The sequence below is a fragment of the Barbus barbus genome, assembly GCF_936440315.1.
Source record: "Barbus barbus genome assembly, chromosome: 16".
Lineage (NCBI taxonomy): Eukaryota > Metazoa > Chordata > Actinopteri > Cypriniformes > Cyprinidae > Barbus > Barbus barbus.
In genome coordinates this window covers 21,989,270-22,000,525 of record NC_136744.1, presented here as the reverse complement: position 1 = coordinate 22,000,525, position 11,256 = coordinate 21,989,270, and positions in this window count along the sequence as shown.

Sequence of the window (11,256 nt, the reverse complement as noted above, 5' to 3'; positions counted from 1 at the left end):
AGGGTTCGGCCTGTTGTGAGTTCAGAGATGGCATTCTGCATATCTTGTTTGTAATGAGTGGTTATTTGAGTTACTGTTGCCTTTCTATCATCTCTAACCAGTCTGCCCATTCTCCTCTGACCTCTGACATCAACAAGGCATTTTCGTCCACACAACTGCCGCTCACTGGATAGTTTTTCTTTTTTGGACCATTCTCTGTAAACCCTAGAGATGGTTGTGCGTGAAAATCCCAGTAGATCAGCAGTTTTTGAAATACTCAGATCAGCCCGTCTGGCACCAACAACCATTCCACATTCAAAAGTTACTTAAATCCCCTTTCTTACCCATTCTGATGCTCAGTTTGAACTTCAGCATGTCATCTTCACCACATCTAGATGCCTAAATGCATTGAGTTGCTGCCATGTGATTGGCTGATTAGCAATTTGTGTTACCAAGCAATTGAACAGGTGTACCTAATAAAGTGGCCAGTGAGTGTGTGTGTATATATATATATATATATATATATATATATATATATATATTATTATTATTATTATTTTATTTTATTTTTTTTGCTAGAATATGATTTGTTTATCCATGATATTGCTTTCTTCAATGAAAAAGTAATCTCATCTGAATCGGGAGAGAAATATGCACAAATCAAGTACTGTTTACAAAACTTGTCCAAAAGCCCAAAACATTTCTAAATAAACATGTTGGTGGATTTTAGAGAGGACAACAGGGGATGGACTTTTTCACTGGAGGAAGCATGAATTATTATAAGTTTTGGACTGGTAAGTTAAAACGCATTAATGATAAATTTATTTCTAACAGACACTGAGATTTTCACTTTACAGGACATTAACTGATAGACAAGCGTTACATGGTTTTCCTGGGGATTATTGTGATAACGAAAATGTTTTTATCAGCTGTTTGGAGTCTCATTCTCACGGCACCCATTCACTGCAGAGGATGCATTGGTGGACAAGTGAAGTTATGCTAAAATCTGTTCTAATGAAGAAACAAACTTTTCTACATCTCGGATGGCCTAGGGTGAGTACATTTTCAGCCAATTAAATGTTTGTGTTAACTATTCCTTTAAAGTGAATAAAACTGTTTTTATTTTCCTTGCTGAGCCAAGTATGGAATGAAAGGGAAGCTTAGTAAATCAGACTTTCACTTCAGACGTGCCAATCACTTTGATCTGTCAATCTTGTATATGTATTTGTACAAAGTATAGTTATGAAGCAAGTGACACATTGTTTATCTATAGAAGAATAACATTGTTAGGATTAATCAAGCTAATTGTATGCTTTTGGTGATTACTGTGCTATCTGATCACAGAACTGGAATACTTGGAGGTGCTGGGAAACAGAAATGAACTAATCGCTTTAATGAAATTCTACGTGCCACAAATCAAGAGTTGCTCCCCTGTGGAGATATCCGAAGAAAAATACAGCAGCTGTGTATGGCTTTCATCTCGACACTATACCTCTGCCCTGGGTTAATACCGCAATCTCCATGGAGACCTTTGTGCAAACGTTGTGCTATTTTGTAACCTGCGTCTGTTGTGGTTTCTTTTGGTACCGTTGTTTATTGACTTTTCGGTCGTACTTCTCAAATGGAGCCAAATATAGCTTGAACAAGTCTCGGTTCACTGATGTTTATTCTTGTAATATTCTCAGGGATTGAATACACGGAAATGTTTTCTTTAAGTTTAGGCCTAATTAGCAAGGTGTGTTTGAAAAGAAGGAACATTAAGCCTTAATGAATCTTCTGTTGCCAATGAAAGAATATAACCTAGTGTTTTACCTTACATGAGCAAAGCGGCCTATGGAGCATCAAAGATGGTAAACCTTAAAGAAAGTGTTTTAACGTGAAGAAACAGACATGTTGTTAGTGAGTCAGATGCTGAGTTTTTTCCGGCAACTTTTATGAACAGCTCTGTGTCTGCTGCATGAGTCTGTATTTTTTTGCTTGTGTATGCGGTTGAAAAGGGCAGCATGCATGTTGCCTTTAATGTTAACACCTCATTATCCTGATTAGCATCACTGTGATTATGTTAGCGCTGATAAAAACTGAAAAGGTCAGACTGAGGTGACACTTGTTGTTAAGCTTAGAGGAAATCATTAAGAATTAGCTCTGAGAAGGTTAACCAAACCTGGTCTAAAAACAACTGGTTACTGATGTGAACTAAAGATTTGGGATGAAATGCTTAGTGTTTGGGAGTGTTTCTTCTTAAAAGTAATATTGTACAGCATTGTGTTACTCGTTATAAAAAGTAACTAATTATGTCTTTTTAAGTGCCAAGTTACTTGTTAATGCTTTGTTGCATGCAGTGTCTAATGCTATGTTCCATTTACTGCGGACGTCAGATCTGGGAATGATGTCACACCCAAATTGATCGCGTTCCAGTGCGCAAGTTGGAAAAAAAAGATGCATGAATGCCTTGTTAGCAATACCAGTCAATAAAAACACTTAAAAAGCATTATTTTGTGCAGATAATGCTGAGGTGTCACCTCCACAGATAGAGGTTGGATAGTAGTGCACCACTGAGTTTAGTTAGACACAAACATAAGTGCTAATAAACAATATATTACTTCTGCTTCACTTATGTTGACACACTGAGCAACTATTTTAGGTCTGAAGTTGTTGCAGTTCCTTTGAGTTTCTGAGGCCTTCTCCACACTAATGTTTTCATTTGAAAACATCTTTTTCTCTCTGTTTTGGCCTTCCGTCCACACTGAGGCGACGTTTACACTAGTGTTAGTTTTAAAATGCATTTTTTTGCTATGGTTATGCCTGTTTTTTTACACTACTCCGGCTCTTTTGACCCTCGAAAACATAAAACGCTGCAGACCCCGTTTTAGTTTGAAAACTCTGGGGTTGCATTTCAGTATAAATGGACCAAAACAGAGACTTTTGAAAATGATGGAATGGCTGCCCACATTTACTCTACGCATCCTTTACGACTGTGTAAATAATAACATCATGCTTACTGTTGTACGTGCATGAATGATGACATGCGTTTTCATTTGTGTAGTGTGGATGGAGATCATTTCTGAAATGCAGTGAAAACAGCAGTGTAGACAAGCACTAGTGTGAACAGGGCCACTGACTTGAGTGATTCCAGTTACAGTTTTTTACGATCGCTATGACATTTTTTTTCAAGACTTCTAACAATTTTCCTAAACTCTTAACACACCAACACACCTACAACATACAACTGACAAAACAGTTAATTTCATGCTCAAAATCACACATTGCAAACTAAACTCCAACACTAATTTTCAAATTACAATAATACACTAACTCAATACACTACATCTACCAAAACACTACAAAATCAAATTATTATTCCAAAACACTTACACGTGTTCTCTTCCAACAGGAACATTTAGTCAATGATAGCGCAATATCATAAAAAGACTAAGATCAAATGGAATTACAGAAACTGCATTATTTAAAGTGTCAGGTCTGACCTATATAGACAGTATATTACATTGATCATAGTTTCTTTTGAAGCCTCTCTACATTTTTGTTTTGTTGGGTTTAGTAAATGCATTTATTTTGTTTATTTTGCTGCAGAAAGGGGGGAAAGACAGAGACAGAATTGCTGCAGTAAAGGCTTTATTTGCAACAGGACATTAGAAAACCAAGAAAGAGAACATGTAAAAAAAAAAATGCAATATAGCTGTCATTTATTATGTGAATATGCAAACAGGAAAAACCCACAAAAGACTACAGATTAACCCACAGATTAGATTATTTATAAATAAATAATCTAATCTGCCCGGTCTTCTGCGTTTGGCCACATGTTCTCATCCACATCACACCTGATATCTTCTCTGGCAAGGCATCTTGGGAAGAATATTTTGGTATGCCTTATCCTTTCTGGTATTGTTCAGTTGTGATGTCTTGGCATTGAGCATTCATTGCATCCTGGAGGGACATTTGTGGACGCCCTGTGGACGGTAGTCAAAAACCTTCCATCTCCAGGCTGAGAAAAACTCCTCAATGGGGTTGAGGAAAGGGGAGTAAGGGGCAAGGAAAAGAGACATCGTTCTCGAATGGGTGTCAATCCAGGCTCTGACTGCACTGGGAATGGTGGAATGCCACATTGTTGCATGTGATCACATATATTGGCAAGTGGCCTCCAACCTGTCCCCTTTCTCTGGCACCAGTCTTTGGTGCAGATCCTCTAAAATCTCACATTTATGCAAGAGTGCACTTTTCCACACAAGATCAGCCCAAAGAGGTCCTCTTTTACTGTATATCATATGCTCATGCGATTGAAAGAACCTCAACACCTGAGTGTGTTTCCTAGATGGATTTATATATTTGCATAACTTCAATCAGTTGTTTCTAATTAACAATGGAATACAATACATATTGTTCAATTCACAATATGAACAGCTGTTCACTTTGACTTTAGCCTATAAGATAGGTTTAGAACATGATGTTATCTGTTCTGATGTGAAAAGCATTTGAAAATTTGTCAGTAAAATGACATTGTTTTGGACTTGGTTGAGCTTGTGTAAAATAAGTTCAAGCATTTTAAATTTGTGTTAACTGTATGCATTTTGTGTCAAAGCAACAAGAAATGTGTTAATTGTAGCCTACAAAGACGGATGTTGTGCTAACTGTGTTAAGAATTTAGGAAAATTGTTAAAAGTATTGAAAAAATTGTCATAGCGATCGTAAAAAACTGTAAAAGTTTCTACTAGGAACTTGGAATTTCCAACTTCCCAGTACAACTGGAATGCGCCATAAAAGATGCTTTTCAATGTGGTAGTGCATTGTATGTATTTACACAGGAGTCCCAAAACACTGATGTGTGTTACTCTCTTGAAAAAATATTAATATATTATAGTGTAAATTTAAGAAGTAATGTTACTTTACTCTTTACCTGAAATATGTAACATACTCCACTGTAAGTGTTTGGTTCCATCAAAAACAGAAACATACAGACAAGCTCCAAACTTTGATCAGAACTCAGCTTTTGGGATTTTTACATTGCACCACCTTCTAAGCTCCTTTGAAAGGTTTGAAAATGTTCCTCGGTAATTGTTGTGGATATGGCTTGTCAGATAGACCCATTTTCGCAAAACCCAATTTTCCACGTACAATACCTTTCATCTGCACAACTGCTCACTGTGCCTAGCTCTCAGCTCAGGACAAAAATAAATGAATTATCATAAATATATGACAGAGAAAGCTTTTTAATTGCACTGTGTAAGAAAAAAAAGCCAGTTACATTTTTATAATGATCCACCCCTTCTATAAAGCGATAGGCAGTCTTGCTCTGACAGAAGCGACATTTCTGTTGTTTTTCTTTTTTCTATCCTTTCACTCTCTTCCACATCTTTTTCTTTAAATGCCACAAATGTCATTGGCAGAAAGGGACAGCATCATTATTGTTATCCTAACGACATCCTTGCTCTCTTTTATTAAGCCAGAAGAGAGCTTTCTACTCCTGCTCCTACTGACAAAAGTGTGTTCATTATAGACTGTCTGCCTCCTTTCCCAATGTGAAGCCCAGAACAGAGTCTCTGAACAACGAGACCTCGTTCTAATATACCTGGTTAGACAGCCCCACAAACCTTCAAATCTCCTGGGTCGATAGGAGTTTTAAAGTATTGAGGCTGATGACCTGAGTGGAAAGCAGTGAAAATCTCTTATAAGGCCATCAATTCATCAAAACATTTATATAATTGATTACATGGCATGCTGATCAGTTAAATGCATTTATTAATAGTGGTTGAGAAGCCACCCAAATGAAAATTCAGTAACAGAAGCCTTTATATTTAATGGGTTATAAAAAAAAAAAAAATTAACACATAAATTATGCCTTGTGATGCACCTCATAATGTATCATTGTATGATATCATGAATAATTGTAATCATAGTTATATAATATAATATTTATCCCTTATTGTTACACCTTTAGGAATGCATTAAAACACATGAGGAACAATCCATTTCAGATGTAAAAAGGAATCTCCATATACTGTATTATAACTTTGGTTACAATTCTTTATGAAAAGATATAGTGCATTACACCAAACATTATAGACATTTATATGTCCCGTACAGCAGGGGGTGAGAAACAGATCGTTTACAGTAGTAAAGATAGACTCTTTGGACTGAAGAGGAGGAGTGACATGATGGTGTAATGAAGTAAAGTATGTAGGTGTGGGTGGGTGTGTGTGTGTGTGTGTGTGTGTGTGTGTGAGAGAGAGAGATATGAACGAGTGGGTGGTTGTTCTGTGCTGGTGGGCTCAGGGTGAGGAGGTCAGCTTTCCATGAGGTCTGCTCACAGCAAACACACTCCTCCACAAACAGGACTCCTGGCCAATCCCGACTCCACTTGACTGCGATGTGTTTCCAGTTTCCGTGAGCATCTCCCTACGCACCTATCGGCTGATTCTAATTTAGCCATTTAAGAGCTGAGAGATACATTCATCCTTATGTTTTGTTGATACCTGATATAATTGCAATAATGTACAAAAATGTAACAATGCACTTAGTATTTTTTTTTTCTGATTAAAGAGTTTTTAAGCCTCAATGGTACTTAAAAAGCGGTGGCACTGGTAGTTGCCCAGCACACTTTGCAGCTGAGGTCAACTATGAGTGAGTTTGATCTGACTATTTAGAAATGTAAAAGTGTGTGAAATTGGTTTAAAGAGATATTCATAGTTGGTTGTAGGGTTTTACTGTAATATCGTATTGTATGTGTGTTATGTTGAGCTGTATATTATGCTACAAAATGCTAGTTTGTGTTTTCTACTGTTGCAGGAAATAAAAAAGCCATTCTAATTAAAACAAGTGGTGTTAGATGTTATAATGTGTGTAAAACGCTAAATATCACTTTGATATGACTCAAATCATATCCATATGAAAGCATAGTTTAATTTTACATGGAGCAGGAAAATACCATTTTGAGATCACATGACCAGCCAAATATTACTTTCTTATATCTTTGTCAGTAAAAGTTCAAACTGCTATATTGGCCAGTGTAACAAAAAATGTAAATAAAAAAAAAAATACTAAATTGCAACTTTAGTGATTCTTTCTTCTTTTCCCATCTAACCTAGTTGTGATGACCATAATTAATCACTGATTATGTATGAATGGTATCTTGGGATGCATTAATTAACATTTATACATGGAAATAAGGCTATTCATTCAGAATTATCGAGAGAAACAGGCTGATTTAACTTACCTGTTAGATAAAAATGATCTAATGAAAATGTCATCCTTATCCCCTAACTGCCACATAATAATTATCTTAATTGCGGAGACGAGGCTTGGAGGTGATGAGGGTCCAGATAAAGGGCATCATGGGAGTGCCAGTTTCAAACACAATGCTAAAAAGGAAAATATTGCTAAATTGTATTAGAATTAGAAATGTTGCCTTGGTACCTAAATAAAATAAGTTTAAGCAGAGGTAAAAATACTCAAACTAAAACCTGTGTGGTGAACAACAAATATGTGTCTTTTCTGTCTCACACACTGCTTGGGCATTATGGGTTTAATCAAATCCTATTTTTCTCTCATTGAATATCATGTTTTACTCTGAAATTCTTAATTTTATTAAAGTAAATGCGTTGTGAATGTCATTTTTCTTTGAGGTACAGTGGACATAGAGAAAGACAACTTAAATGCTCAAATGTCTGCTTTTCTACTTTGTGCTTCTGTTTTGTCCATTTAGTTCTCACCTGCTTAAGTCATGTTCTTTTTATTTAAATATTGTTTCATAAATAAAAATGGGTGGTCTTTTGGAAGCAAGAAACCAGTGAATTTCGATATTTTTGCTGCTGGCCTCGACCAGATGGCAGAATCACCTCCCCTCCCACACACAGCTACACACACACACCCTCAGCAGAAATGCTCGCTCACACACACCTACACACAGCAGACTCACTCATGCACCATAATTGGTCCTATCAGTGGTCCTATCGATGTACAATCTACTGGCCCACAGCATGTAACAGTAAAAAGACACAATCTAGCCCAGACATCAAAGGTCTCTCGCATTGTGTCATTGTCCCTCTCTCGAAGTTCAAAGATCAGTGCAGCTAATTAACATGACTATTTTTAAACAGAATTATATAAGCAACAGAGCAATTTATGAGCTTAACTACAACTTGTTGTCAAGTGTTGTTTAAGGAGTTTTGAGATTATCATTTGAGTTTAAATTTGATTGTCATAGATGAGAGAGCAAAGACATGAAACTAGTGTTGGAAATTGGTTGCCATGGACGACCATCAAATACACAGGTTATTGTATTAATTAACCCATATTTAACCCATCAGAATTTTGTATTTTAAGCTACAGATTGAGTATTCTAGAGAGCTGTTCAGTACAGATTCTTTTCATTAATGTCTGATTTAAATTTTTTGGTATTTTATACAATAATTGAGGTCATTATAAGTGATGTTTGGTTGATTTTTGTCAAAATATTGAAGTACTAGTGTGTTTAGGGAATGTGACTATGGAGATGTGAATCACAAATGAGGGGTTTATATTTAATGAAATTTAGATGAGTTTGATTGAGGTGATGCCAATGATTGTACAGGTCTTTCTCATTTTTTCAATTTGCAGAGGTTTAGTCCCACTTCTACCCTGCTGAAATTATTTGAACCACTTCAATGTGACCTCAAAATGTTGGAGCATGTTTGGAAATAATATTTTCTCCAATTTTGAACATGAATTTGACACTAAATTGACACTGGTTTGATTCTGTTGAATGGTTTGGTTTGATTTAATTTTCATTTTAGGCTAAAGTTATTGATTTTAGTGGTATATAGGCCTGGAGGCAGTTAATAACACACAATGCACTGCAATCTGTAGCTCAATGTTAATTGTTAATTATTGTTTTAGTGTGCATTTTAGTCTTTAATTTGCAATTTTTTTCTGTTATATTGAGGGAACATATTTTCCATTAATATGCTTGTTAAAGATTACTGTAATATTACCACTGATGAGAACCCAGTTATTTTAATGGTCATTCAATACTAGTCTTGCATGTGCATGTTTACGTGAATGTTTATTTTATTGTTTCGCTGAAGTCTAACACGGTTGTTTATGCGTTAAGGGTTGTTAGTAATAGTATTTGTTATCATTATAGGGGGTTTTGTGTAGTATTATTTGTCCTCAGAGATAAAATTTGCTTCAAGACCTGGCTCTCTTTTGGAGTGCAGGACAGGTTTTGTCCAGATTGACTGTCTATGTCCAGTCTACTGCTCTTGTACGGACTGGCTCTGCTGCCATCCTTCTGTGAGGGACAGCAGAACCAGATCATCCAAGCAGAACAAACACTTGATTTCAGTGCCACATAGAGTGAGAACGCTCTGTCTCTCACACTGGACAGATCACAAAGTACTTTTTAAGACACCCTGTAATTTAAGAAAATTATGTAATTTTAAGTGATTTCTGTTTCCTTTTGTCTGGGCGATATCTTCACCTCGGGTCACCTTGTTCCACTTTACTGTAAGTCTGTAATTTAGTGTTTGGATGGCAAAAGCGCTTCCAGAGCAAAACTTACAGCTGCCTAGGTAGATTGCAGTAATCATAACACATGTCCTTGTGCCCATATCTGACCATAGCATGGGGAGATGGATGCTTGTTATCTGGTTTGACTGGACCAGAGCTGAGCTGCACACGCGGGCACAAACAGACCGCCGGCTCCCTCTGTCCACCAGCCCCCTTCTGCCTCAAATCCTCTCAGATCACTCTACCCAGCAAGTCTCCTGTTTGGACAGCAGCGTGCGCCCTGTCCCTGGTCCAAAGCCATGGCTTCCTCCCCTCTTCCCACCTGTCAGGTGCTCTTGGCTGTTTTAATGGGGGAGAAAAAGGAGGGGAGGGGGGACAGCAGCCAGCCTGCCGGATCCAGCGCCTGCCTGCCTGCCTCTCCGTGCCAACCTTTACGGCTGTCTCTCAGCTCCGCTCCACTTCCTCTAAGCCAAGACTCCCAGCAGGTGTCCCCACAGAATGGAGATCTGTCCGAGTCGCTGCGGAGGTCCGGCTCGTCTCGTCTTCTCTGGCTGTTGTGAGAGACAGAGAGTTCACACATTTCCACGCACTTTCACGGAGCTCTTTTTCCTCAGTCGTGCAGAAAGAGTCACAGAAGTGTTTCTTTGCTGAATGTGTGACTTATTAACATTCATAAAATCGCATAGCTTGTCAGTTCTGTCGAAATTACTTTGTGAAAGATGAGAATCTCATTACCATGATTACATAAAGCATTGTTTTGCCATTGTTATTTCACGCCATGTGTGGTGAAAAAATGGGAAATGCAATTTGTTGTGCTTGCAAAGTGTTAATGAGGCTAGCAAGCCCTTAGCGAAATGTGCAACCACTACACTGCATGAAATCGTCGAGAGACTGAACAATTACACAAACAGCACAGTTTTTGAGAAGAACAGGCGTCTGTATATCATTATAAGATGGATTCATTATGAGTCTCATTACAAGTATCAGCTTTAAACATTAGTGAAACTATTTTTATTCTGTTTCACTAATGGATGGATGCATTGGAAAAAAAAATTGATTATCAAAGTTTTTAGGCTTTGCCTCATCTCGTTTACAATAAACAGCAGCAAAAGTATAATAGTAAGGGCTGTTCACCCCAAGGACAATAACTGTAACTATAAAGATTTAATAATTCTAAATCTATGAGAATCCTGAACACAGAAGTCTTGTCCACCTCATAACGTTACAGTTGGGCAAAAAAGTATTTAGTCAGCCACCAATTGTGCAAGTTCTCCCACATAAAAAGATGAGAGAGGCCTGTAATTTTCATCATAGGTACACTTCAACTATGAGAGACAGAATGGGGGAAAGAATCCAGGAAATCACATTGTCTGATTTTTAAAGAATTTATTTGCAAATTATGGTGGAAAATTTACATTAGTATAAGAGGTGTTACACCGAAATGCCGACTAAATACTTTTTTGCCCAACTGTATATTTACAAATTTCAGTTTAATTCAGTCGTTGTTTTTACCCCCATTTTAATGGTTAATGCTAGAAGGGATACAACTGCGGCTACTGGGCATGCACACATCAGTATAGCATCATTTATGTCACACTGTACACTGTTTTTGCATTATTATAAGGGGTAGGTATAGACGTTAATTAAACACAATCTAATAGGTAGAAAATTGTATTTATTGTTAGCTTCTGGCCATAGCTGTATCCCTCATAGCCACAATCCCTTTTAACATGGATTTCTATGGAGACCGGAACACGAGAGCATCCAAACGAAAGTTAG